At 38.7% G+C, this 24,597-nt stretch overlaps 1 protein-coding gene across 8 annotated transcripts in view; it reads left to right on the top strand.

Moving 5' to 3' along the window:
• CCDC171 (coiled-coil domain containing 171) overlaps nucleotides 1–24,597 on the top strand; it is a 303,540-nt gene that overhangs the window by 236,739 nt on the left and 42,204 nt on the right. The gene's annotated exons all lie outside the window — the stretch shown is intronic.

The following is a 24,597-nucleotide window of genomic DNA, read 5'->3' on the forward strand; positions in this document are numbered from 1 at the left end:
TTCCATACAAATTTAAGGACTATTTGTTCCAGTTCTTTGAAAAATGTCCTCGGTATTTTGATCGGGATAGCATTGAAAGTGTAGATTGCTCTGGGTAGTATGGACATTTTAACTATGTTAATTCTTCCAATCCATGAGCATGGAATATTTTTCCATCTTTTTATGTCTTCCTCAATATCTTTCAAAAGTGATCTATAGTTTCTAGCATATAGGTCCTTTACGTCTCTGGTTAAGTTAATTCCAAGGTAACGCATGGTTTTTGGTGTTATTGTAAATGGGATGGATTCCCTAATTTCTCTTTCTTCAGTCTCGTTATTCGTGTATAGAAATGCAACTGATTTCTGGGCATTGTAAAATCAAAATATCTTTTAAATTAAAAAACATAAAATGATTTTAGACTTAGGCTGTGGGATCAAATAGAATACTGAAATGCTACCTTCTTCAAAGATTAGAAGGTACTGTCCAGAGAAGAGAAGAACTGTTTTTTAGGGAAAGACAATTAACTGGAAAAATCCTGTAGTTCATCTGAGAATATGTGCATTTTGATGAAAAGTGCCATCCTTTGTCTCACCTATCTGCTTGAGGGCTGTAGTTTATAGTTCCACAGAATATAAATTGTGCCAACAAAGCCTCTAAATGACCTAGGTTTGAGGCCTAACTTGAAGATGAATATAAGAATTAGTGTGTTTGCTTTTTCTGTTGATACCAGGAAGAGTAAATGGCATTTTCTGAGGTAGTTGTAAGAAAATTGAGTTGAAAGAAAAACATTTTTGTTATTTGCTACATAAAAGTTTAGAATTTTACCAGTGCCTGGATGGCTCAGTTAGTTAAGTGTCCAATTCTTCATTTTAGCTCAGGTCGTGATCTCAGGGTCGTGAGATCGAGCCCTGCGTCAGGCTCTGCGTTGGGCATGGAGCCTGCGTAAGACTGTCCCTCTCCCTCTCTCTCCCAAAAAAAAAAAAAAATTTTTTTTTTTTAGAATTCTACTCTGAAGATTTAATAATGCACCAGCAGACATGAAATGTCTTCAATCTCCTGGTAATAGAACTGTAAGCAATGCTAAATCAGACAAAACAGAATGTTAAGATGTTAATGTGTACAGAGGACTAATTTTTTAAGGTTGTGTTGCAAATTGGGATAACAATTTTTAAATAATTAAGTAATTGCATTTAAACATTGGTTGTAGTCATTGTGAGTTAGGCCTCGTGGTCCTCGATCTGTATCTTCTAAGATTTTCATTCTTGATGACCAGGAAAACATAGTGTGTCCATCATTAGAACAGTTTGATATCATCCCTTGTCTTCTCACCCTCCCTCTCTCCCTTCTTCCTTGCTTCCCTTATTTTGCCTGTTTGATTTGCACTTAGTTTTGGGGGCAGTAAGAGTGGTAGTGGAGGGTGGGGGGGAAAGCATCAATCAGAATTCTAGGGCAGGCAGTTGAGAGTAACAATGGCAAAGTCTGCTTTTTTTTGGTCCAGATATTTTACCAGGTGTTATAAGCTACCATTCTTTTCTCTGTCCTTATACTTTATTTTTAAAAATTTATTGTAAAAAGCGGTATTTTTATAAAAATATTTATTGTTAAAACACAGTCTTGGGCACTAATAGCTAAGATTTCTAAGAAAAAAATCTGTTAAAGCTAGGAGTTATGGGGCGCCTGGATTGCTCAGTTGGTTAAGCGTCCGACTCCTGATTTCAGCTCAGGTCACGATCTCAGGGTCATGCTATTGAGCCCCATGTCAGGCTCTGCATTCAGCGTGGAATCTGCTTGAGGACTCTCTCTCTCCCCCCCTCTCTCTGGCCCTCCCCGTGCTCTCTCTCTTAAAAAAAGCTAGGAGTTATAAAAAGTTCTTTTTAAAATATTTAGCAGATGAGATATTTTATATCTTCCATCATGGGTTTATTTCGGGTTGGTGGTAGTCTGAAACCACAGGGGTTTTCGGTCATTGTTGGGACTTTCATCATTGCCTTTTGAAAATGACAGGATGACATATGAGGACAAGGAAAGGCATCTGTATAAAGCCTCTGCTACACAGAATCTCATACTGAGGAATTCCATAACTCCTTACTCCTTAACTCAGCTGAAAATATTCATGAATTAGTCCTTCTGGGAATGATCTGGTATCAGTGATCTGAACTGACTGCTATAAGTAGAATCTGATAAGAATTCTTTACAAACTAGGCGTGATTCATAAAGTCCTTTTTCCAGTTTTGTTTTTAATCATTTCTTCCTTTGTTTATTCTAAGGAAGGATAATTAGGAAGAAGATAAAATCATAGCGTAGTCAGTATCCCAAGAGTTTGAAGAGGTTATATGGCTTTACTTGAAAGTAATAGAGCTGGCCATAGGACAGATGAAATCCTCGCCCCATAGATACAAATTGCACAGGTGGCTGGAATTGGCATTATTTTATCCAGTTGTGTTTTTCGCAAAGAATGCATGGTTGTCCTTTCTTGTGAAGGATGAATAGGCTGGAAGTGCTCTTGGAATTCTCAGCTAGAATCACTATTTTCTGTGAGCTCTTGGCCCTCAGCTCTTAGGGTGCATCGGCTTCACACCGGTACCTCGGAGGTGATGAGACCTGCCCCGCTGCATCTCCGGGCAATCGTGAAGGTCATATGACGGACGTGAAAAAAGTTTGAAGATTCAACAGCACCAGTAGATATTTTAAAAATTGGTTTCCTTTGAATATTTGGCATATAAACGTTCCTTGATCAGGTGTGTGCTTGCTTAGTTTTCTATTTCCAGTGGCGTGTCCTAAAAACAAGCAAGGCAGTCAGATTATAGGGAAGTTGGCAACCACGAGTCTGCAATTCTCTCTACGTCCTTGAGTTTGCTGGAAATATCATGTGGATCAGAATGGGAATTACTTTCTTAACAGCATAGTATTTGGAAGAGATAAGCTAATTCTGTTTGCGTGGGGAAGAAGTGAGCAGCATAATATTGGAGAAAGCCTATGTGGAGAGTCAGAATCCCTGGATTCCAGTCCGACTATAGGTTCCGCGTCGAGCCCCCGTTTCCTGCGCAGAGGCCGGCAGCGCAGCCTGTGCTGCTCTCGCCCACAGGATGGTGGGGAAATCAGATGGGATGATGTGCATGTGAGGGTGCTTTTTACCTTGTAAAATGCTGTCAGTATAAACCGTATTGGACTGACCTGCAAACAGGCCTGGGGGCAGGACAAGGGACTTAAGTACATCAAGGAATGGTTTAGGGTTTCAGCTCTTGGAGGTTTTTGACTGATGATTTGTTTGATGCAACTTTCACTTTAGTAGCCGAACAGAATGTTCACAATTTTAGCGTTCCCTCACATTTTGGTATAGGCCATGGTGAACACTTCGAATATACTTCTAGTTGAATAATTATTACACAAAGTAATTAAGGAATTACTAGTGTTTTCATATTTTCTTTGAATTCTGTGGCCTTTATTTACACCATTTATTTTTTTAAGAGGGACTTCAAATTCCATCTCTGAAATGGTGATAATATTTGCCTGTGTGTGAAATGTTTCAGACACATTTAATAAAAAACAAAAACACGAAACATGAAAGTACAGAGCATATATATGTGTGTATATATATATATATATATATATTTTTTTTTCTGGTTACAACATTCAGCTCTTGGTAGCTCAAGGCAAAAAAGCTGCAAAGTGGTATGAACATAATTTCTTTGTCATTAATGTTAAGAGACAAAAACTAAATCCCAAACCTGACCCTTTCTCTATCTTTCTTTTCTCGTTTTTGAAGCCTATTTAAATAGAAGTATAACCTTACTAGATAATACCTCTTACTACTTATTACTGAGAGACCGAAGCCTGTGAGCACTTGAACTTTCAAGTGCTGCCACGGAACTGCTCTTCATTTTAGCTACTTGGACAAAAAACAGTGTGTGATGGACTGACTAGGTGAAGACCTGGGAAAGGAAGGGTTATCTACAAATTGAGTGAGTTTATTATGGCTTAGTGATTTGCTGATTGATTTCATTTGCTGTCAGTTAAGGCTCTCTTAATGTCAGTTTTCTTTGCATAATGCCTCGAAATAAAGACTGATGAAGTTCCTCAGATTGATGCCGCTTATATAAACTGACCCTGATTTGCCCTATTTTACATGACAATTTAAGTGACGGGCACTTAGAGGAAAATACAGCAATGAATATGCAACTTAAGGATTAAGGGGAATGCAGTGAATCATTCAGTCTAAAACTAGGTACAAAAGTAATTTCTGGTAATAATTCCACAGATGCCTTAAGTTTTATTAAACAGACTGTTATTACTTTGAAGTGTGTGTGTGTGTGTGTGTGTGTGTATGTGTGTGTGTGTAGAGAGAGGGGGAGGGAGTTGAATTGAAAAAGAAGTGAAAGTGATCCTAAATCTTTTCAAATTATGTTAAATCTTCCTCTCCCCACTTATTGAAGCTTGAAGTTATCAGAATCACAGTGTAAAAAATGTTTTATTTGAGGTTGCATAAATGCTGTAATTTAAGTAACCAATGAAATGTAGGGTGAGTAATTTTGAAGCTTTAAATGCTTTTTGTCAGTTTCAGAACCTTCTAGTAATAGCAGATGTAGCTTCTCCCCCCCGACCCCCCCCCACCCCGCCATGGCCACAAGTCTCATCATACGGACTAAAAGGAGGCATAACTTTCGGGTGGCAGACTAACTTAAGAAGTAACTCAATGAGGAAAACATGAAATGCTAACATTTTCACTCCTTTTCTGAGTGGGGGCTCCCTAACTCACACGTTCCTCTTTTTTCTGGGGAATATATGATACTCCTTCAGTGTTGCAGGGCAGTATTTCGTTTAGAGTATATTTTATAGTACATATTAACTAACATGAACCTGGCTTGGTGTAACTTCATGAGGACTGAAAGGAGGACACAGGGGAGCCTGAGTAGCCCCATCGATTGAGCATCTGACTCTTGATCTCAGCTCAGGTCTTGATCCCAGGGTCATGAGTTCAAGTCCCACATTGGGCTCCATGCTGGGCGTGAAGCCTACTTTAAAAAAAATGGAGGACATAGAACACAAGTCTCTGAAATGGGTTCTGCTCATGTGGTGGGGGCTTTGCAAACCAACACTGAAGCCTAAGTAGTATCCGTGACATATTTAAAGGAGACGCATGTTCTATGTTTGCAAATAAGGCTTAAAATGGTCCTCAGGCCTTAATCCTTGTTTGAATGTTATCTGGAAGAATGATTTGCCTACAAAATTCAAAGTCTAAAGGAAGAAACTCCATGTTTTGAATCTTTCTAAAATTGAGAAGGAAATGATGATGAAATTAAAACAGGTGCATATTTAACTTTGTACATGTATTAAGTTATGTCATAGGACAAATAGGAAAAAATCATCTTTATGAGATATTTAGCACAGTGTTTTATGCAAAGCTGCCAAAAGATAGCGGTCATTTTTATTGCTATTATTATTATTATTTATTATTTTTTTTGAGAGAGAGAGAGTGAGCAGGGGGTGGGGTGTGGGCAGCGGGGAGGGCAGAGGAAGAGGGAGAGAAAGAACCTTAAGCAGGTTCCATGCCCAGCACAGAGCCCAACACCTTATGACCCTGAGATCACGATCTGAGCTGAAATCAAGAGTCAGATACTTAACCAACTGAGCCACCCAGGCACCCCAATTGTGATTATTATTATCAAGACAGTATGTGTGAGTTGAGGAATGTTATAATTCTTCATCAAGTGAAAAGGAATTCTTTGAAAGTTTTGGGTGTCTCATGTTATTACCAAGTTTTAATTACTGCAAATTAAGAGGTTAGATGATTTCTTGTTAGCATTAGGCAGTAGATACAACCGTGACTCATAATGAGTACATTCAGGGACTATTACAGATATTTTTCTTATTATGTCCTTTTGGTAGTATACCATGGTCTTGTATGTTAAGATCCATGACTAAGAGACAAATGATCACAGTGAAAGAATTTGTTAATACAGAAGTTACCAGTTTACTAATGCCAACATGTATGTCCACTGAGATGGCGTTTAAAACGCTTACTATACGAGATGGTCATATCCACCAAATTTCTCTGATTATAGATTCATACCAATCTGAATAATTACCTAAACATAAAACTTAAATCCTTAGACTTGCTAAATAACAGTTTAAAAAGAAATTTATATATAAAACTAACAATACAAGCTAGAAAACTTCTGAAAAATTGCTGACACGTCAAATTTTATACATATGTGTATACATAGATCACTTGTTATCTGTAAAGTATTTCATTATACTGAGCACACCCAAATTTATTTAAAAAATTTTATTTATTTAAATTCAATTTACCAACATATAGTGTATTATACTTTTTTAAAGAGATTATTTATTTATTTTAGAGAGAGGGATCATGCCCCCTTCCCTTGCTCTCTCTCTCAAAAAAAAATTTGATTTGATTTTGACATCCTGACTTAATTTTTAAAAATTTTTTTATTATGTTAGTCACCATACAGTACATCATTAGTTTTTGATGTAGTGTTCCATGATTCACTGTTTGCATATAACACCCACTGCACCATGCAATACATGCCCTCCTTAATACCCATCACCAGGCTATCCCAATCCCCCCCGCCCCCCGTGAATCCTTAGTTTTTTTCCCGGAGTCCATAGTCTCTCGTGGTTCATTCCCCCTTCTGTTTACCCCCCCCCCATTCTTCCAATTCTCCTACCAATCTCCCTGCTATTTCTTATGTTGTGTAAATGAGTGAAACCATATGATAATTGTCTTTCTCTGCTTGACTTATTTCACTTAGCATAATCTCCTCCAGTCCCGTCCATGTTGCTGCAAATGTTGGGTAATAGTCCTTTCTGATGGCTGAGTAATATTCCATTGTATATATGGACCACATCTTCTTTATCCATTTGTCTGTTGAAGGGCATCTCGGCTCCTTCCACAATTTAGCTATTGTGGACAGAGCTGCTATGAACGTTGGGGTGCCTATTGCCCTTCTCTTCACTACATCTGTATCTTTGGGGTAAATACCCAGTAGTGCAATTGCTGGGTCATAGGGTAGCTCTATTTTTAACTTTTTGAGGGACCTGCCTTAATTTTTGCATGGTTGTAGTAATTAGCAGGTTAGTTAGAAACCATACGTGTGTGTGCGTGTGCACACGCGTGTGTGTGTGGACGCGTGCCTGTGTTGATTTCTGGCTCCACTGGAACTAGCAGAATATTGCATCCGAATTTTACACAATAAATCATTAAATAATTCATTAGAATCCTTTTGCTTGTGATATCTACTTACTCCGGTGAAATCATGACCCCATAAACATAAGTATATATAGCAACAATCGCAAATGATAGAATTTTTTTTTTTTTAACAACATGAGAGTTGTTTGTCATCCTTCAGGCCCACAATTCCAGTCTGAAGCTCTGAGCTCCACAACTAAACCTAGTGACTTGGAGGCAGAAGCCTGACCTGACCTAATCTTGTGGCGACACGTGAGAAGAACTGACGCGAGGCCCTTTGTAGTCTCGGTTTCTCCCCGTTAGTGTGATTATCCAGTGTTTTGCTGGAGAGGGGATTTGATTAGAGGGTGCTGTCCTGGATCCTGAGGAGAGGGCTACTTCACATATGGTTTCCCACTAGCAGAAACTCCTGAGCTCCCAAACACATCTGGTTCCAAGGCTTCAAATAAGGGATTGTGGGAACCATACCAACATCGTGAAGCGGATTCCACACAAATAATGCATATCATTGCTACAATGCAGGCTCTTTGTTTTCCTCATAAAGAAGCACATTCAGCCTGTGGGGTGGCTTTGGGTTTTTTGTTTTGTGTTTTGAGTATGGTTGACACACAATGTTACATTAGTTCAGGTGCAGGATTTAGTGGTTTTTTTTTTTGTTTTGTTTTGTTTTTAAAGATTTTATTTATTTATTTGACAGAGAGAGAGAGAGAGCCAGCGAGAGAGGGAACACAAGCAGGGGGAGTGGGAGAGGAAGAAGCAGGCTCATAGCAGAGGACCCTGATGTGGGGCCTGATCCCACAACGCTGGGATCATGCCCTGAGCCGAAGGCAGACGCTTAACCGCTGTGCCACCCAGGCGCCCCTGGGTGCAGGATTTAGTGTTTTGACAAGCTTACACATGGTGCTGTGCTCACCCACAGTGTAGCTACCATCCCTCAGTCTGGAGGGGTATTCTTGAGTGAAATTTAACTTTAATACCTATTCTCTCTTGTTCTTTGTTTGGGGTCATAGAGGAATGGTGTAGTAGTTTGTGTCTCCTGGAAAACTCAAAGAGCTTTCAATACTTGTGTTATATGCAAATCAGCTATGGCTCTAATGGGCTTTCTCTTGCTCATGTCCAATACCTGTTGGCAAACTAAACATGCACGTCTGTTCCGTGTGAGTAGGAATCCCCTGGGACATCCTCTTTGGGCCCCTCCCACTTTATTCCTGAAAGCACAAGGGATGAAATTCCTTGTCACATAAACTGCTTATCCCTTTGATCTCTTACCATCTGTTCCCACTGGATAAGGTAATGCAGACTCATCAAGAGTCTGGTGAGGTCGGCTCTCCTGGTATCCAGGCAATTGCTCTAGGTAAAGAGTGCAAGGTCACCTGGGAGTCCAGGGACCTGGTTGTTTATAGCCCCGGTTTCTGGTAATCTACAGGAGGCTTAGGAACCGGAATGCCCTTCGTTTCAGTTTTCCACTTATGCAAGAGGAGAAATAGAAATACCATTTGAGGGTATTTAGAGATCAGTGTGCACCAGGAAATTTGTTTTAGAAAAATACAGTGGCCAGCTCTCTTGATCATATACATTGGATATGGCTAATACCATTCAATCACGTACTGAGCACCTGCCAAGTTCAAGGCATTGTGTTGTGTTCTGGGATACAAAGGTGACTTAAAAATATTTTGGGGGGAATATAGAATTTAACAGTGATATGAGATGGAAAACATGATTGCTGTAGGAGAGGCATAGATAAAGGACCATAACCTGCCTTTCAGAGATGAGTGAAATTTATTCTTCCAAATTAGGAGAGGATTAGAAGAGGCTTCATAAAGGAGGTGGCATTTGGGAGGGCCTTGAAGGTTAGATAGCTAAAAATACCCTTTTCTATAAAATGCTTTTGTTAGGAAATACAATTGGGAAAACCTGGAGTGTGAATCCCAGCCACTAGGTAGCTTGGCACAGTGAAATCTGTGGGATGGCCTCATCTCAATCTCATGATTGTAATTATTTTTTTAAAGATTTATTTATTTATTTTAGAGAGAGAGAGCATGCAAGCTGCGGTGGGGGTGGGGAGGTCAGAGGGAGGGGGAGAGAATCCTCAAGCAGACTCCCTGATGAGCACATAGCACGACACAAGGCTTCATCCTAGGACCCTGAGATCATGACCTGAGCCCAAATCAGGAGTGGGATGCTTAACCGACTGAGCCACCCAAGCGCCCCTCGTGATTGGTAATGTTCTAAAGAAGTTCTGTGATACTGTGAATAGATTATGGTCTCTGCAGGATTTCATGGAAATCTTATTATTTGTTCCTTTGTAATGTACAAAAAGTAAATTCATTTCTTTAGTTGAATTTCAGAAAGCACCTGAGATCCAATTTGTCCTTAAACCAGTATAGTAACACTATCTTTTCGGAGATACAGTTTAACATACTTCAGTGAATTTGTGTATAGAGTGGAGATTATAGGGATTATTGAAGTCGTTGATAACGACTGAAGCGTGTAGATTTCCAAACCAAATCTGGCATATCAGAATTAGAATGGAATCATGGTAATAGAAGAATTAGCTCTCTATAAAGCCTAAGATATTTTCTCTCTCTTTCTCTTTACTGATTTGCCTTTCTTTAGGTGTATTGAAATTTTTTCATATTGGATTTAATTAAACCACAAACAAGTGCATTAAATTATTATAATTCCAGCGAAATGGCTGTTTAGCACCTCTGTCCAAATTAATGTGAAGGTACCAATTATAGATGTCCTTTGCTGAGATTCATAAATAAAGCTGACGGTGTTACATGAAAAGAGGAAAGACGAAGCATTCTCTGTTGTGTGTCTATGTGTGTACATTTTCTCTGTATGTGGAAGTGTAGCTTAGATCAGTTGCACTCTCTGAAAGTTGTTTGTTTTGAGATAATGGACTGAGCGGCTTTTCTTTGGTTGTGAACAACTAGCTCTCAGCCCTGTAAGCCACTTATTTCTATAACTTTTCTCTTCGTATTAACACCACTCCTTTAAGGAAATTTGCATACTGAATCCCCAAAAGAGTAAAACGAGGCCGTGTCTCTGCTACAGTACCATATTTGATTAAAGCAGCTGGATCTTTGTAGGTTGATTATGAAACAGACAAACAGAAGTGCTGGTTATCACTTTGTTCCGTCTCCCAAAAGTGTAAATCAGAAAGAGATTATTGGAATATAAAGTGCCCTTTGTTAAGCCCCAAATATCTTTTGAAGAAGATAAATAGGCACTGTCAGTACAGTCCGCATTATTACTGAAATTGCAAGTCCCACTAACTCTAAAACGAAGAACCATGCCAATATTATGTTGTTAATTGAATCAAGCTGAACGAGTATGTTGGAACTCCTGCCCTGTACCCAGGCCTGTGCTTGACTGATGCTGGGGTGACCGAGGAGGGATGTGCAGTCAGAGAGGAGTTACAAAACAGAACCTCAGAACACAAGAGGAACAAAACAAGCAATTATATGGGAGCCATGAAATGGGAACCTGTAGGCCAGCAGTCTTTGGAAAGTATAAAGGTGGGGAAAGGGCTTCAATGTATCACTAACCTTGTTTTATTTTCTTCTAAAAAAAAATATTTTTTAAATAAGAAGAGCCATTTGGCTTTTTGGGCGAGATAATGTACTTGATTAGGGTTTTATCTACTCAGTTTCAATTTGAAATTTAAACATGTATTATTTTCCCAACTTAAATGTGAATGAGAATGTGCCATCCCTCTCTTAATGTACAGCTAAATGGCTGCCCGTCACCCTTAAAATAAAATCCAAATTTTTCATCTTGCCCTTGGGCTCTTCATGATCTGGGCCTTGCCTCTGTCCAACTTTATCTTCTAACGCTGCCTCTCACTCACTGAGTGGAGAGCAGTGCTGACCTTTTTGCTGTAACTTGAACATGCTGAGCATAGTCCCATTTCTGAGGCCTTGAGCTTGCTGGTCCCTTCACTTGGCATGCCTTATGCCAAATCTTCACGAGGCTCGCTCCTTTATTCACTCATGGCTTTGCTTAAGTGTCACATGATGGAAGCCTTCTCTCGTCACTAACTAAAATAGCCACCCTTCTCCCTTCATCCTTCATAGCCTTGACTCTGTTTAATTTTCCTTCATAGCACGTGACCGAATGTATTTGTCTATTACCTGACTTTCTCTAGGATGTAAGACCCATGAGCGCAGGGGTTGGTCTTTACTGCTGTATCCTCAGCACCTAGAACATGGTTAAGTGCTTAGAAATATTTGGTGAATACATTAATGAAGGAAACTGAGATTTTTCTCTGTTGTGGCCTTTGTAAGAGGCAGAACTGTGTGCATATTAAGGAAAAGAGCAAAGAGTTTGGAATTAGATGGACCTCTGATTCCCAGTTGGGCCACTTATTAGCAATGTGCTCTTAAGAAAGTTAGTTATGGACTCTGAGCCTCAGTAGCTTGATGGGTAAATTGTGCTAAATAATTCCTAATTTGCAAGTAGAGGTTAAAGCTCAGAGTTTATACATTTTGCCACAGAAAACAGACTGTATTCAGATGTGTATGTATATTATTTAGGGTAGCGAGATAATGCCCTTCTTTTGATGGAGGAGTCTAGATCACCCAGCACAGGTGTATCTAGTACTTAAAATAAGGAGGGAATAGTAGTCAAAGTAACTCTGATCTCCAAGGACTGCACTGTTAGGGATCAAAAGTGCATATAAACATTTCTGCATGTCAGTGCCAGATGGTATGGTTTTGACATTTGGACAAAGCTAGACTGCCTGAATCCCAGCTCACACCAACACAATTGACTCCAAAAATTTATCTGTACGCTCCTACCATACTAAGTCTTATCTCTGTCAGTAGCATCCAAAGCAGCCTAATAATCCCCATTATAAAACTACCAGTGATGTCAAGACATCGTAGATGCTCAAGAATGGTAACTGTAATAATTTATTTTTCCTGAAGGAGAGCTAAAGGAATGAGGTTAAGCTTCTTCATGGTTTGCTATGACTCACAATTAATTCTGTGTTATTCACTAACTAAACTACTCTCACTTTATTAATCTTTGTTAATTAATAAACCCAGTGCCAATTGTATAATTTAGCATATGTTGAACATTTGGTGTGTTGCTTAAATTTTTAAGTCCTAAAGCAAGGTAATTTATTATTATTATTAATTAATTAATTAATCTAGCAGTATCTTCTGAGAAACTCGTTTCTTTTAGAATTTTTTGACATCACTGTTCTTTTTTATAACTTCATGTCCATACGCAAGAGTTTCCAGGAGAAACTTTTTTTTCCTCAGTCTCTGATTGTTTTGGTGATCTCTTTTCCATATTCTTGTAGGAAACCAATGTTACCGCTTATCCCTTTGGTCTTTCTTTACAGGAACCTTCAGCATAATAGAAGCAGTAATCACCATCAGTCTAGAAGCTGCATTTAGCTTCAAGATTGGCTTTGATTCAGTTCAGGTTGGAAATAACATATTTGAAAGAGAATGGGTCTTGTTCTTGGCACATTTAAGTTGTATATGCCATGGTTGAGTGGAGGCCAGAAAAAAGTTTAGAGTCTAAACACGATATAAAGAAAACATCATTTAAAAAAAATCTGCAGAAGAATTCTGCAACTCTGCTGAATATGGTTTCCCATGAGGCTCCTTCTCATACCTGGAAAGCTACTATATTTACATCCTTCAAAGTGGCGCCAGTGAAAATTTTGAGTGATGGCATAAGGCAGGTCCAGGGCCATTTCAAATGGCCAAAAGGGGAAAATGAACTCCGATAGTCTCTTTTTCCTTTATAAAATAACACCAACAAAAACATACCTGAACTATATGCAATATGGCCTCAAGTCAATTCATGCTGATTTGTCTTCAGTTGTGCTTGACTAAGGAGGCTGTAAATTCGCAACAAAATGTTTTCTTCTAATAACTGGACACATTTACTCTCCTTATCATTGTCACTGTCATTCTCTAAAGTGTTTCAGTGTCTGTAGGTATATTGCATTAAATATCTAGTTGCACGTGTTTTAACCATGCCCTGTACTAAAGAGATAAGGGCACCTAATCTTAAGTGGGTAGCAAGGTCCCAGACCAGTCTCCAAACGAAACCTAGTAATTCTAGTACATGCACAAAACCCCCTAGGACATCTCAGGTCAAAAGTGGGCTGTCCAGGAATGGGAAAACATCTGGTATGAGAGAGAGGGGAAAAACTTGGTTCACCCAAATCCCAGTTTCTGCATAAAGGAAAGGTCATTTTTCCGCCAGGTAACTTCCCAGATATGACAAGATAAAAGCCTTCCCTAGTTGTAGTAGGTAAAATGGAAATGAAATCTAACTTCTTAGAGTCCTCTCCCTTCGGTGCCTCTGTTCCATATGCACAGATCTCATACAGAATGAGAATTTATGTGTCAGAAGAACTAGTTCTGTGTGGGTAGGATTCGGGGTTTTGGCATTTTGGGGTCTTGGTATTTTGCTTCTAACACCTTTAACTGGTAACATCAGATCCTCATGTCAGGCAGCTGGGAGATGCACTATACGCTACCATTTTCCATATATAAGTCAGTTAAACTCACTAGAAGTTGCTTTTCCAAATTTTGTCATTTTCCAAAATAACCTATTGTATGAGTAATAGAAGATTTTCTTTAATTTGTAAGCTTAATTTAATTTTTTTCTCATTAAAATAATCTCACAGCCTTCTTTCAAATTACATTTTTCTAGAATCCAAAGAGGTTTTGGGGGGCAGTGTAGAAATTATGTGACATATTAGGACAGAATAGAGATTCATGAATTTGCTGCAAGTGTTTATTGAGCCCATTCTGTAGAAGGAACTAAATGCTCAAGAAAATATCATCTGAAGTTCCTTTACTTGAAACAAATATTTATTTGCATTACGTAAGGAAAAATTGGTTTTTCAGAGTCTGTGTGGTGTAATAATTACTGAGTTTGAGAACTTCAAGAATCCTGGTTTCTTAGCAAAATTCAAGAGGGGCTTTGCTTATATACCCTTTCCATCAGGAGAGAAGAGAGCAAGGGTTGAATTGACAGTTAAATGAATGTTGTGATAGATTAGCTGTGCACTTTTTGAAACTTGAAAAACCTAGATTAATTCTGCTGATCTTACTGAGAGAGTTGTTATGATAGACAGCCCAAAACAAACAAACCAAATAAAACACTAAACCCCAAATTTAAAGCAACTCCAGAAACTTGCAACACGTGGAATGAGCATGGGCTTTGGAACTGAACAGACCTGAATTTGAATCCCAGTGCCATTCTTTATTAGCAAGGGGACCTTGGATAAGGTACTTAGCATCACTGAACCTTGGTTTCCTAATCTGTAGAGATAACATGTGTCTCATGGAGTCATTGGCAGAATTAGAAGAGTATGCAAAGCTCATGCTGTGATGTTTGGCACATAGTAACTGCTGTTGCTAGGACTGGGGTCCGCCCAAGCCTTGCAGTATGGGAACTATGAAGGAAGCAAGACTACCTTTGGGCAAAGATTTGAGCAAACCTAGGCTTTATTGACTCTATTCCATTCCAATTCATTTGGTAATTGCTGGTTACGGTAGAGAGGGTGGGAGTTCACCTCCCTCAGTGGCCTACCTCTTAGGGCAGACGTGGGGTTGACTTCGAGTGGAGAATAGAGCTGGGTGCATAGGCCCGTCAGATTCCATTGACTCCTTTGAGGCCACAGCTGTACTCTGGCCCCAGAATGGCTGGTGTTGCTGTGACAGTCAGTGAGCAAATGGAGACAAGAGTCTGCAATCCTCTCAGGTTGTCTTGTTCATGTGCCTGCCTAAAGGGGTCTTTGGGAGTTATAGGCAGAAGGCAGGTTAAGATCTAAGAAGATCTGGTCTGGACCTTCGCCAGATAAGCAGATATCATTTAAAATTTTTGGAAGAAGTTGTATTCTTCTCTTACTTGTTTCTAAAATATGTGTAGATATGTAATTAAATTCGTATATCTACCCCTTTTTAATTAAACATGAGCAGACTATCTACATGCATATATACTTTGCTTTCCTTTGCTTTTTTTTTAACCTTCTTATTTTGAAATAATTATCGATTCACAAGAAGTTGCAAAAACAGTATCCTTCACCCAGTTTCCCCTAATATTACATCCTGCATAACTTTAGTACAATATCCAAGCCAGAAAATGGACATCAGTGCAGTGTGTGTGTGTGTGTGTGTGTGTGTGTGTGTGTGTGTGTAGTTCTGTGACATTTTACCACATGGTGTGTTTGTGTAGCCACCTCCACACTCAAGACACAGTGCCGTGGCATCGCCGCAAAGATCTCCATCAGCTAACCATTTTCTAGATATTCTCCTCAACCCCCTGATCGTCCCTAACCCCTGGTAACCATTAAATGCTTTCTGTCTATAATTCTGTCAATGATAAATAAGTGAAACCCTACAGAATGTGATCTTTTGAGATTGACTTTTTTCCCCCTACTCAGCGTAACGCCCTTGAGATCCATCCGCATTGTCGTGTCTGTCAGTAGTTTGCTCCTGTTTATTGTTCTACGAGTAGTCATGGTATGGGCGTTGCACAGTTTGTTTAGCTTTTCATTCATTGAAGAACAGTTTGGTTGTTTCTAGTTTTGGCTATTACGTATAAACCTGTTATGAACACTCATGTACAGATTTTTGTATGAACAAAATTTTTTATTTCTCTTAAAACACAGGCCCAGGACTGTGATTTCTGGACCAAATGTAAGTGTATGCTTAATTTTTAAAGAAGTTGCCTTGGGACGCCTGGGTGGCTCAATTGGTTGAGCGTCTGCTTTTGGCTCAGGTCACGATCCCAATGTCCCAGGATCGAGCCCTGCATCGGGCTCCCCCATCAGCGGGGAGTCTTCTTCTTCTGTCCCTCACTCGACTCTCACACACACTGTCTCAAATAAATAAATAAGTAAATAATCTTTTTAAAAAAATAAATTGCCAAGCTGTTTTCTAGAGGGGCTGTACCACTTTCATTCTTACCAGAATGTGCACGAGATCGTTTCTCTGTTTCTTCACCAGCTTTTGATGTCACAGTTTCTTCTTTTAGCCATTCTGATAGGTGTGGAGTACTATCTCATTGTGGTTTTTTTCATTCTCTAATGGCTAGTGATTTTGAAAATCTTTTATTGTGCTTATTTGAGATTTGTATGTTCTCCTTGATAAAATGTATCTTAGTGTCTCTTGCTCATTTTCTAATTGGATTGTTTGTCTTTTTACTATTGAGTTTTGAGAGTTTTTAAAAAATATATTCTAGAAACTAGTTCTTTATTGGATATGTGGTTTGCAAATGTTTTCCCCTATTGTAGCTTTCTTTTAATCTTAGTAACAGGATCTTTTGAGAGCAAAAGTTTTTAATTCTGGTGAGGTTCAGTTTATTGATTTTTTTTCTTTTATGGATCATGCTTTCAGTATCATGTCTAAGAACACTTCAAGCCCTAAGATGCCAAAGATTTTCTCCTATTTTTTTCCTAGAAGTTTTACAGTTTTATGTTTTACATTTAAGTCTGTGGTCAATTTTGAGTTAGTTTTTGTGTAAGGTGTGTGGTTGGGATGAGATCATCAGAATTCTAAGATGGCCCACAAGACCCTTCTCCCTGGTGCACAAGTACCATGTAATTAATCTCCTCCTTTAGAGGTTGGGCAAGACCAGTAAGTATTGGATCATCCTAGGTGGGCCTGACCTAATCAGATGAACCTTTTAAAAGAAGGTGAAGTGAGGGAGAGAGGCTCTTTTGCTGGGCTGGAAGAAAGCCAACAGCCATGTTGAGAAAGGAGAGGTTCATCCAGCAACATGAGGGCAGTCTTTAGGAACTGAGAGTAACCCTGGCGGACAGCTGGCAAGAAAATGGAGACCTCCATTCTCCAACATTCAGGAAATAAATTCTGCCACCAACTTCAATAAGCTTGGAAGAGGACCTTGAATCTCAGACAAGCCTGCAGCTGCATTTGACCCTTAATCTGAGTCTGCTGAGGCCCGGAGCGGAGCACTCCGCTCACCTGTGCTAGGTCCACGGAAGGTATGAGATACTAAAAATGTATTGTGTAAGCCGGTAAGCTTTTGGTGATCTGTAGTGCAGCAATATGGGTTGTGGTCTCCCAGAGTGGAGTGCTGCTTCTGTGCTTATGTAGATGAGGTTTCGGGTTATTGGCGCTACACCTGGGTGTTAGGGAAAGCAGCAGAAACACGTGCAGCCTGGCACCGTGGGCTGGTGGATTGTCTTCTGGATGTGAAGGTTCCTGAGGCTCTCCTCTGCTTTTCTGATTCTAAGGTCCTCACTCACCGTGTCAGTTTCTGGGGACAAACAGGGCGGCTGCCGCCCTCCTCAGCACCAGCAGGCGAAGAGCCCACTAGCTCGGTTGCTTTTGGGGCACTCCCTCTGTGAGTCCCCTCATGATGGGACCAGAGCTCCCCAAACTTGTTGATTGCTCACTCTGATTTTTGAGCATCCCCAATATATGAATATTTCTTTATAACATATACACATGTGTTATTGCTAAATAAATTCTATACATAAAATGTAGAAAAATAGAAAGTTTTAAAAGATGCGGTTTCGAAACATTCTTAAAGATTAAAAAACTCATGTAAAAACCATGGAAAGAGTAAAAAGATTAGTAATTATCAGGGGTTGGGGAGGAGGGCAGGATAAATAGATGAAGTGTAGAGGATTTTTCGGGCAGTGAAACCCACACTTCTCTATGCTACTAGAATGATGGACACATGTCACTGTGTATTTGTTAAAACTCATAGAACGTACACCCCCGAGAGTCATTCCTGATGTAATCTGTGGACTTGGGGTGATGAAGCGTCAGTGATCCTCACTGGGACAAATGTACCCTCCGCGGCAGGATGACGGTCGTCGGGAGACTTTGGGTGTGTGGGCGCAGGGGACATCCGGGGACTCTGCACTTTCTGCTGAATTTTTCTGTGAACTGAAACTGCTGTAAGAAATAACATCTTTAAAAAAAACTGAATATAACAGAAAATAAAATCTATATGTGAAAATTCTCCATTTTTTCCCCATTGTAATTCACTTTGGACATTTGATACATCTCAGTGGGTATGCAGGACAATGCTCCCTTTTTTAATAATGTAAGAAATAAAATTTTTATTCTTTGGTATGGACTGGCATATCACTTGGTCCGTTTTTTAGACGGCTGTTCCCGTAAGGTGTGTTGAGGGAAAGGTGGAAGGATTTCACAGTGCAGAGGGGCTAAGTGTGGTGTCCTTGCTTGTTTATTTACTTCTTGTGCATTTCAACATGAACTGTTATGTGCCCTGTCTCGTTAATTGAATTTATGGATTAAATTATTTTACATAGTGTAATCTTTACAATAGTTTACAGTGAGTTAAAAAGTAGTCTTTAAAATCTTCTCTATAAGGTTACTGTTTTCTTGTGACAGAGAGTTTCAAAGTACTCGTGAACTTAGTATGAATTATGCAGCTTTCTTTAACAAAAAGAAAAGGAATCCAAATCCATAGATAAATCTTCTCTTTGATGGCAAGTGGCTGTCAAGAGGATTTTATTTAGAAAATTATTTTAAAAACCCCCTTACCATGGTAAAGGGACATATGTAAAAACAACAACAACAACAACAACAATAACAACAATAAAACTAACTGCTTTGTTGGAGTTTTATGGAAAAGCATTATGAAAATAGTTGTTTGAAAATATTTCTAGAATTTTTAACTTTTTTTCTAAAAATGATCTAAATTTATAAAAATTCATATAGGTACACATAAAAAGTTCTGAAGCATAATCCTAACCAAAGTGTGTGTTTTGAGCGTTTGTTAGAAATATAAGATATATTTAATATAAAGTGTATTTGTTAAAATATAAAAACATGGCGTATTTAAAGGGCAATTGATTAATTCAGGGAAGTTGGGCATTTGCTAGCCAAAATTCCAGTTAAAACTTTTGTTTAATTGGTAGGATTGAAACATGAGTGTTGTGATTGACAACACAGCCAACGGTGCCCTTCTGCCATCTGCATCTCATCTTTTTTTTTTTTTTTAAGATTTTATTTATTTATTTGAGAGAGAGAAAATGAGCATGAGTAGGAGGAGGGGAGGAGGAAGAAGGAGAAGCAGACTTCCCGCTGAGCAGGGAGCCTGGACTCTCCACTCAGGGCTCAATACCAGGACCCTGGGGTCGTGACCTGGGCTGAAGGCAGGTGCTTAAGCAGCCGAGCCACCCAGGTGCCCCATGCCTCTCATCTTTTACCCATGTTTTGTGGGAGTGGTGCAGATGGGGACTCAGAATTAGACTTCCAAACTGCAATTATCACAGAAATTTATACAACAAGATTTTTAAAATTATAAGGCATATCTCTTTCACTGAAAATCATTAATAATAACTTCTTATTGAGAATAAAAGGTCTCAGGGATATTGTAACACAAGTTTAAGCCCACTTCTCGTGGCTGATTATGCTTAGCTTCAAGCCCTCCTATACCTGGTCCCTCCTTTGTAGAAGTGTTCTCTTGCTTGTGGTTTGGGCAGGATTTCTGCAAAAGTAGAAGTCCCTTCTACTTTGTATTCCTTCTTGATTCCTCAGAATTCTGGGCAGCTGGTGGCATTCTTAGCAGCTTTCATACATGCACACACATGTGCGTGCACACACACACACAAACACACACTTATTCAGTGTGCAAAGCAAGGAGGTGGTGGCAGTCAGCCATCTGGATGCAGTCTTTCCTCCACAACTTTCTGCCGGAATGTCAAGGTGAAACAAGTAACCATGGTCAGGGCCAGAAACCAAACATCCAAACTACAGGGTTCAATCCAGATCTTAGCCCCAATCTTGCCTGAGACACAGTTGCTATTTGTAATGCCAGCGACAGGCCCTTCAGCTCTCATTTTCTGCCGATTCCTATACTTCTAAGAGATTGAAAGGAAAGCAAATGAGCAACCTTACCAGAGTCACTTCTTGATAGTGAAGAAAATAATTTTCCTTTAATTCCAGGTGCACACGAACAAAAGTTGATACTAAAAGCTATGACCGTGTTATCACTGGAAGAATTTCTTCCTTAAGAATGACATCATGTTTCAGTCAGATGTGGAACTTCAGAAACAAAACAAATGAGCAAAGGAAACAGAAAAGAGAGAGAGGGAGGCAAACCAAGAAACAGACTCTTAACTCTAGAGAACAAGCTGATGGTTACCAGAGGGGAGCTGGGTGTGGGGAGGGGTGAAATCCGTGACGGGGATTGAGGAAGGTGCTTGTGATGTATGGAAGTGTTGAATCTTTGTATTGTACACCTGAAACTAACATAACACTATGTTAGCTAACTGGAATTTAAGTAAAAAGTTAAAAAAAAAAAAAAGGACATCATAAATAGGAACTGTTTTAGTATCATTGGGCAGTTCTGTTGTTAGGAAGTAAATATTCATTGGCCTCTAAAATTTTTTTTTGTTTGAAAGGGCTTTAATATTTCAATTTGTATAGAATATCTAATATTTAAAATGTTTACATTATATCTAATAATACCCCTCAGAAATATTGAATCTTTGGGGCATCTGGGTGCCACAGTCGGTTAAGTGTCTGACACTTGGTTTCATCTCAGGTCATGATCTTGGGGTTGTGGGATCGAGCCCCAGGGGCTCTACGCTCAGTGGGGAGTCCCTTCTGTCTCTCTCCCTCTGCCCCTCCCCCCAAAATAAATAAATAAATAAATCTTAAAAAAAGAAATATTAAATGTTTGTTTTAGAAGTTAAAATAATAATTTTCCTCATTTGATTCCATTGTCATCACTATAGCCAACATCTACCTGAGGGTTTACTGTGTTTCAGATAGGTAAGGTCTTTTCAGGTTTTAATAGTCATTTACTCCTCACGAGATCTTTAAAAGATAGGAATTATCATCCCCATTTTATGGGGATTTATTATATTTCCCATATTCGGTATATCCATTCTACATAGTATATTTACTTTATATAGTAGATAGAAATGAAGTATATCTACAGTTAATTTAAAGGGAAATATCTGAGGGTTTTTGCTTCCCAATTACTCAAAATTATAAGTAAAAGGTTTACTCTTTTGGCATCTAGGCCTTATGACATTTTCCACTAATCTCCCCTCCTGACATCAGGTTCCCAGGATCCCATTTCCCTGAAATCCAGTTTTGAAGTCAGTCTAAATTACATAATAATATGTACATAACGAATTATAGAAATTATATTCTAGTGCTCAAGTGACAGTCACCTACTTGTATCTCAGAATTTTTTGAATTCTGAAACACTTACACTTTTCCTTAAAATGGATAGGATGTGGAATTTTGTTTGGATTCTCTCGTCTTGTTATGTTGATGATAAACACTATAGATTATCTCTGTAACAAAAGGCTTTTCTTGTCCAGAAACTGTCTTTTGTTCTGTTTCTCCTGTAGCTAGATAAGCCCCACTGAGATACAACTCTCAGGGCATGGTACAGTCAAAATCCCCACGGCCAAAGATGACATGGGATAAATTCTCCCGTGCTGGGCACGCTGGGCAGAGTATCATGCTGTTCTGTTGTTGTTTGCTAATATAAAAAGATGTGACGTTTTAAATAGGGAGAGAGATGTGTTGTGAAGGGTTAGACTTTGGGAGCTTGATACAGAAGTCATTAGGTGCTCGCTCCTTCCTCCCCCCCCCAGTTGATTCACACTATCATTTCCACTTGTACCAACTTGCCACCTTTCTTTTATATTAAAGAGTTGGATTTTTTACTGGAATCCTTTGTTACATAGCTTGAATCACTTTTTAATATTGGAAATTAACATTCTTTATTCCTCAAAAGGTCTGGTGAGTCTTTGAATAACTGATTTCACTGACACCCCCTACCCCCGCCGTACTACAGTATAGTATTTATACCATGAAACATGCTTGCTGTATTTACCCACTATTCCTTGTTGTTCTGAAAAGATATATAAGTGTTGTAAGAAACCGCTTTTCTCTCTCAAATGCAGTGCTTTAAAAGATTCTAAATGCTTAACATTCTAAATCCTATGCAAAAAAATAGATTATTATATTCTTTTTAGTGTTATAAGAAATAATATGCAGTTTCTCTTCATATGCACCGAATATTAGGATTTAGTTATTAAAAGTAGATCAAGGAAGGAGCCAAAAATAATTATGACTTTTGTTCCATCCACCATATAAAAATTTAGATGTAACTTCTCAAAAAAGTATTTTATTTTTTAAAAAAGAGGTTTGAAGGAATATCATTTATATTATTTATTCCTTTAAGAGTATCATGTACATGAGAATTCATGACATATGTTTCTCTAAATTTAGGAAATAGGATAACTTTTGAAATGTTGAGGTTTTTATCTTTAAATATTAGAGGCCAGGGGCGCCTGGGTGGCACAGTGGTTGAGCGTCTGCCTTCGGCTCAGGGCGTGATCCCGGCGTTCTGGGATCGAGCCCCACATCAGGCTCCTCTGCTAGGAGCCTGCTTCTTCCTCTCCCGCTCCCCCTGCTTGTGTTCCCTCTCTCTCTGGCTGTCTCTATCTCTGTCGAATAAATAAATAAAATCTTTTAAAAAAAATAAATATTAGAGGCCAATCCTATTGTGCCTTAACAGTGAAATCTTAATTCAGGAGCCTACTACTGATAGAAGGGCACTTCCTTTTTTCATTCATTAAGGCTTTATGCATGTTTTTGTGCCTTTTATACATTTTAGGTCCTTATCCAACAAGAACAAACCACCTATTACAGATTGTCTCAGTAAGATCTTAGTGGATCTTAGCCTTAGTGCATCTTAATCTTAATGGATCTATTTAAAAATAGAACTAAAGTGATACCACAATGAAATTCAGTAGTTGAGCATTTTGGGAGAGCTTTCTTACATAGATGCAATGTAGTTGAACGATGAAGAGAATGACTTTGCCTTAGATTTTTAATTACCCGAGCCTTACCACAGTTTTGGAAGTAGGCCAGAAAATGACCCTTCTTCCCATTTCGTGGAGGGAGAGAATGGAAGCTCAGAGAGATGATGTAGCATTGCCCAACAGTGCAAAGCTAAGTAAGTGGCAGAGTGGGGACCGGACCAAAATAGGACCTGTGATTCCTGGTCCACCACCTGGTGAAGATGAATGAATTTTAAGAGTGGAGAGAGACTTGACATAGGAAGAAGCAGATATGATTTTATAGTTTATGATTTTTATATACTTTTGACACCCAGGGAAATATTTTGTGTTAGTATTAGCTGTAAGCTCACTTTGAAAGGACTCAAAGTAAGGTAGAGATGTTCCCAAACACGAAGTCGTACTGTGCTCATTCAGTGTTGGGTAATAGAACTCTCTGGTGTATTCTATCCTTTTGTGCCTACAGCTACGCTCTCACTTCTTTTTTCGAGTTGAACAAAGTGTAGTTAATAATTTATACATTAGAGTGTTAAGATTATATTTCCCCAAATATCTTCATCTTTTCCTATAAGGTATTTTTTGCTAACATATGGCTTCAACTTGTGGGGTTTTTTTAAAAATCTTTTCCAGTTATTCATTCATTCATTCATTCATTCATTCACACAAGTGCTCACGGGCCAGTAACATGCCTGATGATACAGAGATGATTAGGCATTGTAACTGGCAAGGAGCTCCTCAGTCTAGTAAAGATAAACACGTAAGCTAATATATTTCTGCTAAAGCAATAAGCCTTATGGTAGAACAAGCATGAGCCCCCCCGCCCCGAGAGATAGAGTAAACGTTAACAGTGCCTTTGGGTTCAAAAGAGGCTTCTTGAAAGAGATGGTGTCGAGCTTAATATTTTAGGGTAAATAGGAATTTATTAGATGAAAAGGTGTGAATTTTCTTACTTTTACCTACAAATAATTAACCTACTTCTGTTTCTCAGGCATTGTGTACATCGTTTCTTACTCTTTGTTCACCAAATTATTTCATGTGCATTCAGAATTGCTCAAATATCTAGTTTCTCAAAGCTTTTCCAAATCAGACCCTTCAGATTAAATATAATTTGGAAATTCTCAGACTGTCTACCATTTTTTTTTTCTTGTAAATAATGCAACATTATATTTGAATATGCCTTTGAAATATTTGTTTTTTTTCTATTTTGAAGTATTTCAAAAGACTTTTTTTAAAAAGGTGTGATAGTGTTCTTGGACTTAAAATTCACCACTGGTTGCTCTAGAGGAAAAAGTCTATAAAATAAGATTAAAATCTAATACAGAGGTCTAACAATCCCCCAAATAGAATTTATTTAGGGGGGTGAAAAACTTATACACACTTGCTTGTGTTATGTATTTTATTGTACATAGTATAATACAAGAACATTCCTCTGTTATATGAATGAACACAATTATGCTTTTTTGTACAATATAAGAATCATGTTATTTACTCTTAAATTACAGGATTATTTCAGCTCCTTTTGTTTCAAACCAATTGTTTCTTCAGGTGGATTGAAAATTTTACTAACTCAGCTCATTTTGAAATATCTTGCTCA

This window comes from Ailuropoda melanoleuca, chromosome 7 (genome assembly GCF_002007445.2).
Source record: "Ailuropoda melanoleuca isolate Jingjing chromosome 7, ASM200744v2, whole genome shotgun sequence".
Classification (NCBI taxonomy): domain Eukaryota; kingdom Metazoa; phylum Chordata; class Mammalia; order Carnivora; family Ursidae; genus Ailuropoda; species Ailuropoda melanoleuca.